We start from the raw sequence: 7,515 nt of genomic DNA, 5'->3' as shown, positions 1-7,515 counted from the left end.
CAAGAGCAAAAATTATAGCCCTCTATCTCCTTGTCATTCTGCCTATACTCAACAAGCCATTGGCACAATGGGATTATTTAATGATTTCAGTTTTTATTTGCAATGTTGGACATGCCACACCACTTCCATTTTTATCCTCTTCAAAATTAATGACGCAGGACAGCTGGCAATGCAATGAGCTGCTGAGCCAGCAGAGGGAGCAAAGAACCATGGGTCATTCTCTCAGATCCTCTAGTGTTAATTTGAAGTTTAATTCCAATTAAAACATTAACTGCAGAACAAAAAAAAAAAAAAATTCGCTTTTTAAAAAAATCTACAAAACTATAGATTAGATTAGACTGCATTTTATCCTGTCTTACGATGGACTGAGAATTAGAACAAAAGCTAAAATTGCAACCATTTTCCTAAGACCAGGACTTTCAGCACCTCTCTGCTTTGGACTTGTAAAATGGGAGACATAACACTTTTTTGCTTCATAATATTTGTGTTGGTAAAAATATGTTCAGATTGTCAAGGGCTCAGGTGTTACAGGCTGGGGAACTGTAGATGTTCCTTACCGCAGCTGGATGTGACCCTCCAGACTGAAACCACTGAAGTAACAAAACAGGATTTGGTCTGATATGTCAACCTGGTGCTCCTGACGTCATCTGCTCAGCAACACCATCAGCTTAAGCTCTTCCAGTAGCTTTAGGCAGAATTCATTATTGCTCTCGTATTTATGCTGGCTTGGCCAGTATGAAATGACTGCAAAATATCTGTAAGGTCTGGGTTTTGGTCTTTCAAAGGTGGCTCCTGGCAGGAAACATGAGACTTGGTGCCAGGTCAAGAACAGGAATCGGGAATATGCCAGGATGAGGAGATGCAGCTATAGGTACCCCAGCTGGCTGCGCCCCAGCTCTGGTTCTGTGCCACCAGTATCAAGTGGGGTATCATTTAGGAGATCAGAAAGAGCTACCTTGGCAACACAGGAACAGGAGAGGGACAAATTGCCTCACCCAGACCTTTGCAACTGGCTGTGCAAGAGCACAGGCATGGACTAGGGTAGCTATGGCTTCTCCAGCATCTGAGCAGTTCTGCTGAGCTGCTAGCATCAGGGTTTGAATCACTGTCGCTAGCACACTCATACTCGCAGGCCCAAGCTGATAGACAAGAAATTAAACCTGAAAGGATCCTTCTGCTGATGCTCATTTTCATCAGCTTGCATTTCATTAAATGTCATTCATTTGCATAGAGTGGCACCGCATTACTATACTTATCCAGCCATTAATTGCAGAACTGGTGACTAACAGCAAGGCAGCCAGCTGTCCTCTCTGCCTGCCTAGAAAAGTCCAGCACCCACATAGGCTGGGGGAGCTGTAACCAGAAGGAGCAGCAGCCAGAAGCTGTGGTAGCCTCCAAGTAGACAGAGTCTTGGTAGACAGTGACTCTAAGTGGGGTTTTGGATCTAGAAGCACTACAGGTGACAACTCTGCAGCCAGTTGCTCTCTTGGTCTCACTTCCTTTTTCTTCTCTAGTGTCTTTTAATCTGCCTGTCAGCCAACTTGCTCTGCTTTTAGCAAAACATTTGAAACAGGAGCAGCTCAGCCTACAAAGTCTGAAAAGCAGCTGCCCAAGCACTGCAGCTTTCAAAAAAAGGGGATGTGAAACTTGCAAACAACATTTAATAAATCCCTGTATTATTTTAACCAATACTTAAGGCCAAACAGAATAGATGTCAAGTGTGAGATGCAGTGTATTTGTGGACCGTTGTTTATAAAACTCAGTCACTCTGAGCAGCTCCCAGATTGCTGCTGCAGCCTTGAGGTTACAGACTGCTATTTTTCTGTGACAGCTTAACAAATCTGCAAAGCAACTGAAGGAGCAGGGCAGCTGCAGCTCTGCCCCTTGTCCCATCATGGTCCACCTTGCGCCTGCCTGTGCAGGTGCCACTGTGGGGTGCCTGGGGCCACACTAGGAGCACAGCTGCCCCCGCCATGCCTTGTGGCTCTGCGTAGCGCAACTGCACTGGAGGTCACTGTGGCTGGAGATGAAGAAGGGGCTCCTCTGAGTATCATCTGTCATTCGTGTTGTCACTAGAGAATTAGGAAGATCAGCTCTATCAAAGACCCCTCTGACATCCTGGAAACAGCTTAATGCACTCCATCAATTCTGCGAGAGACTTGTGTCAAACAAAATTCAAAGGCTGAGAGCACACACAGGTTAAGAAGAAGCCAGAAGCTTTCCACCAGCCAGCAGGGTCCACACACCACACCACCTCCCTGGAACCCGAAGGTAAAGAGATAAGCATGGGACCTAATGCAGCTGCATGCACAGACACACCCTCGTTCTCACCCACGCACACACACCATGATTTGTTCTCATTTCAATGTAAATAATACCTATGTGTGACAGTAAAACTAATTCCAGGCATGCAAAGACTGCACTGCTGCCTTCTGCTTTGCAAAAGGAATACAGCTCTGCAAGAGCAGGAGGCACCAGAGGCCCTTCTCTTCACCCTATACCTCACCCACCTGGGGTAAGCAAACAATGTAGATAAGAGCCTGAGATTAACAAGCAACAAACTCTTGTACCAGCACGCTTATTTTCCATTCTTTGGCCTCAGGAGGTACATTTCAGGTCCTCTACTGAAACCAATGTTGTATTGGCCCTAATTGCTACTTTCCATAGTTAAGTGTTTTACAGGCAAACGTAACTGTTATGCCTGCACTATTATCGGCTTGCATCTGACTTACAAGTATAAGCCAAATCCTACCATCACTAGAAACCTCAGAGTCAATACTCTAGTCTCTCCCCATTTTTAATAACTCCCTCATCACTGTAAGTATCTACTGCCTTCCAGAAGTATATTAAATGATAAAACAAACTCATCTCATTTTCATTCCAACTAGAAACTGATGCATGGGATTTTAATTATTGATTCATTGTTGGTTTGTTGGGTTTATATTTTAAAACACACTGCTCTGTGCACGCTTGTTATTGAAAACAAGCTCTGCCTACACAGAGCAGCTGCAGGATCACACACTGTGGGAAACCTCTCACATGGCGTTTGATGTACTGTACAACAAATCTCTTGCTTCTGATTTAGCACCTTTCTTTGGATTCATGTAAGTTGTTCTTTGTTGATACTGTTGTCATTTTTAGGAAATTAAGAATCAAAACAAAGACTAAAAACTATTCAAAAGAATTTAGAGCAGAAAATTGCTTTGGTTTAGAACATATGGCAATCACAAAAGGAGCTTTAATTACAAGGAACTGAAGAAAAAAAAGGGCTGATCTTTCAAAACGAGACATCAGTGATGAACTTCAAGATCAGACATTTCAAAGACTTTAACCACTTTAAAGTCACGTCCCAAATTTATGTGCCAAAGGTTTCATACCCTCATTGTTGCAAAAAGCTAGGGCTAGACCCTCAGCTAGTGTCAGTTGGTGAATGCAGACTGAATTCAGTGTAACCATACCGTTTTACACAAATTGATAGTCTCGTTCTTAGATTCGTATGCTTATACAAGCTGTAATTCTTCATCCAAATCAATAGGCTGTAGAGTTTATTTTCATTAGGATTAGTTTTCATGTAAGAGTTCATATGGTGACATGTACATGTTATATCCCAAAGAATATGCACAGCTGTGTTAACAACCTTGATTGTTCCCCTAGGTTTAAAGATCATTTTTGAGGGCTTGGCCATATGTGTTCCAAGACCCTGCAATGTCAAGTATAAGAAAAATGGAAAAAGTCATTTTATACCTACAAAAAAGGAGAGAGGAAAGTGCTCATAACTCTCACCATAAGCAACGACTAATCTGATCTTTTAACCAGCCACCTCTGTCTTACTAATACACAGGGGAACTACCACTGTACCTGCCACAACCTAACGCCAGGATCTGGAAGCCCTGCTAGCAAGCTGAATCAGCAGATGCAATCATCTATCTCACCAAAAAATGATTCAACTGGGAGCCCCCCTAGTTACAGCAGCACAGAACTCTGCAAGTAAATTAGTCAGCTCAGGTCTCCATATTGCTGCAGCTAGCCTGTTTCCAGCATCTAAGCTGCCGAAGTGTGATGTGTTTATACCGCATGAAGGAGTAACCTTGCCCTCAGATGTGCCCTCGCGCAGTTTCTCTTTGACTTCAACTTTGTAGTAAGGGATAGTGGTTTATTGCTGCCTCACACTACCTTCTGCGGCCAGTAAGGAAAGGAGTCTTTACTCTTCTCTTTACTCCAATGTCCTCTCACATTTCTCACCCATCCGCTCTGGAGAAGAAAGGCACCTAGCATATTTGAATCAATCCCCCATAGTGACTGCTTCCTACCGCAGGTATGTGGTCCAAGGCATAATGTCATCCTTAAAGGTTATGCCCATCCCGTTCACTTTCTTTAAGAGAAAAAAACACTTTTAATGTTTTTCTCCCAAGAGGGAAAATGACCTTTCATTGCAGAAAAACATACTAGCTGCACCATTAATGCTGAGGAGTCAAGTCCTTGCTGCTTTGATTGAAGAGCTGTGTGAATAGCCAGCCTCCTCTCACTGCTGTAAAGCTAGAATGCCGCATTTTGTGCTGCTTACACCAGTTGCTGTCAGTTGCACTTAACGCAAATGGTACATATGCCAGTTACTGTACATTGTAAGATTTCCTTTTATTTAATAGAAAGACCCCTTTCCACCCAAAAGTCATGATATCTAATGTGCCACACCAAGGAATGCCAGACATGGTCTGGTATCAATGGTTTCAATATTACATATGTACCTATAGCTCTAGTAGGCATATGTTAGAGAAAATCTTTTAACAACCTATGATATACTATCATTATTAAAGTACCTCATCACCTTGTTTATGACACTCAATTTAACTGATACACTTGATTATTACTTAAGTTGCTCCGTGTAGAGATGTTCTTCCTACTTCAGATACAAAAGATAAGTGTTTGGCCAATTAGGCCATTTGAATAGATAAGTATCCTTGATCGTCTTCGCTCACATACTTACAGATCTTCATTCCTAAAATAAAGCTCTGACTATACAGGGGTGGGGAGGAATACTGTGTTTCTCTATTTCTTGCCCTTTTGCAACAGAAAATGCACACTTTGGAATAATGAATAATCCTTTTTATGGTGATGACTAGTTGTAAAAAGAAACCAATACCATGGATTACTGGAGGGGATGTACAGGCTGTGCCTCCATTTAGCTTTGGTTTAGCGTATTAAACTTCTGAACGTTACACAGAGTATACAGACTACTTTACAAACATTAATATCCAGGACATTAATGGCAGGTTATTAATCATACAACCTACCTGCTTTTTTGAAGACATGTATCTGGGTATCACAGATGTTGCCTGAAGAAACCCAGGCACTCATGGAGTGTCTCAGGACCAGAGGTTCTTGCAGACTGGAGTTACCCACTGCTGTCATACATCTGCTTCCAGTTCAGTAACGGCAGGGTCGAGTACTGGTCTGTAGAGTAGCACCTGTAGAACAACACCTGTAAGTTATATTTCATACATATTTCTACTAGTTGCTCTCTATATAATTGCCAGGGTTATAAGACCTCTTTGTTCAGTATTCCTTTGCCGTAATACTACATAACAGTACTAGTAGATACTTTTCTCCCTAAAATGCCTCAGGTCCAGCATATTACTACTTCTTCAAGTGGGAAGGGACTCTGGTCTTCCATGCATTCAGCAGGATGTATTTGAAAGCCATTGCCCTGCATGGTGGAATAAGACTGACTTTTCCATGTCTTGGTAAGCTCACACATAAATGTCTATTTTCAGCAAGGCTTGCCCCCCGGCAATCTGCAGAGATGAGCACAGCCTTTGAAAGTGGCAGTAAACCAAGGCACAAACCCAATGCGATATGAGGGAATCATAAAAAAAAAAAAAAATCAGTATGAATAACTTCATGTTATTCAACATTAATAACTTTCAGGATGTTTTTCAGTTAAAGATGGTCAAATGAACAGCTAAGCTGGCATTTGAAATTCAGCGGGCAACTTGTGTTGCTCGGGTCTACTATTCAGATGTTTATAATTGTAAGTCAGTCGTACTTGGTCTCTTACGGAGACGTGGCCTTTCCTGCCCTGTTTCAAAGACAAGCCACGTGTGAGTGTATCTGCCTGCAACGCCGAGCCCAGCCCCGCTGCCTTCCACCAGCCAAACACCCCGGCTCCCACCGCGGCCTTGCCTGCTCAAGAATGGCAGCAGCTAGGAATATTTTAGTGATAGCTTATTGTCTGAGATTCATTTCGACAGAAGAATGCCTGGAAACATCCTGGGTGTACCCCAGCCTTGCGTTTTCTTTGCCAGAAAGAGGTGTTCCTCCGTGCGCCGCCAGAGGAGGAAGGCCAGGCCAGGCCAGGCCGCTCCTCCGGCCCTACCGCAAGGCCCCTGCCCCAGACCCCATCTCCTCGGAGGAAGAGCCCACCTTTTCTCAACCCTCTCCCACCCACCAGACACCATCACGCAGCAGGCAGGCCCGGCCCAGCCCTGCAGGGCCAGACCCAGCATCCCCAAAAGCCTCAGGGCCCTCCGGGCCGGCCTGAAATGGGGCCCTGGGGAGGGCAGGGGAGGCCCCAGGTGGGGCTGGCCTGGCCAGGGCAGGCTGTAAAACGCTGCAGCCCGGCTCTTACAATACTAACGTGTGCAGGTGCATGAAATGGTGCTTCACAGGCCTACGGGTAGCTACCTACCCTGGCTGCCTCTGTTTTTTTAAAAAAATAGGCTGTGTGATGTGACCTCACTTGCAAGCTGATGGTGGGTAGTTAAATGGGACAATTACCGAGTGAGGGGTGCATAATTAACAAACGGTCACCATGGTCGTTTGGAAATCTGTGACCAAAGACAGAAGAGGTGCCTGAATCACTGAAATAAATGGTTTGTCCAGCTCATTATCCGATCAGTGATGGTTTGGGTGTTCTTGGGTGCCCTGTCAAGGTTATAATCAGTGCCACTTCCATTACGTCTTTTGTAGTGCATTGTTACAAATGCTAATTTATGCCTAGAAAGTAATAGCTTCATTTCTTACCTCATGGAGAAGCAGATGAGTGAAAGCATACTTCTGCAGAGCAGAGGAGATTATCGGGGGCTCAATGACTATTGGCTTTTGCATTTGCCAAAACACATCCCGCTACTCTGCTAGGATGCTTTAGGAGAAAACAAAGACATTCAGATCCTAATACAAAGCAGACAAAACAGGGCTGGGGGGGAGAGGGAGGAGGGAATTGTATTGAGCAGCCATCTCTGCTCATCCCTACAGCAGGCACAGGAGCACTGCTACCTAGTTCATCTCAAGCAAAAGGCATTTCAAAGGCAGGAAATAAAAAATGAAATTAATTCAGAGAAATCCTCACGTGCAACCCACGGCCTGCGATGCAGCTTTCATCTGACGGCAGCCCATGGGGAGAGGAAAGAAAGAACTGCAAATTCAAATGGGTGCCTCTTGCACTGCAGTCCCATCCTGTTCAAAGGGGGCCTCGGTTGCTGCTGCTGCCAGCACAGCTGCAGGGAAGTCAAATCCTGC

This window comes from Haliaeetus leucocephalus, unplaced genomic scaffold, assembly GCF_000737465.1.
Source record: "Haliaeetus leucocephalus isolate CR32 unplaced genomic scaffold, Haliaeetus_leucocephalus-4.0 Scaffold924, whole genome shotgun sequence".
NCBI lineage: Eukaryota > Metazoa > Chordata > Aves > Accipitriformes > Accipitridae > Haliaeetus > Haliaeetus leucocephalus.
The sequence above is the reverse complement of the archived record's forward strand: the minus strand, read 5'-3'. Positions refer to the sequence as shown.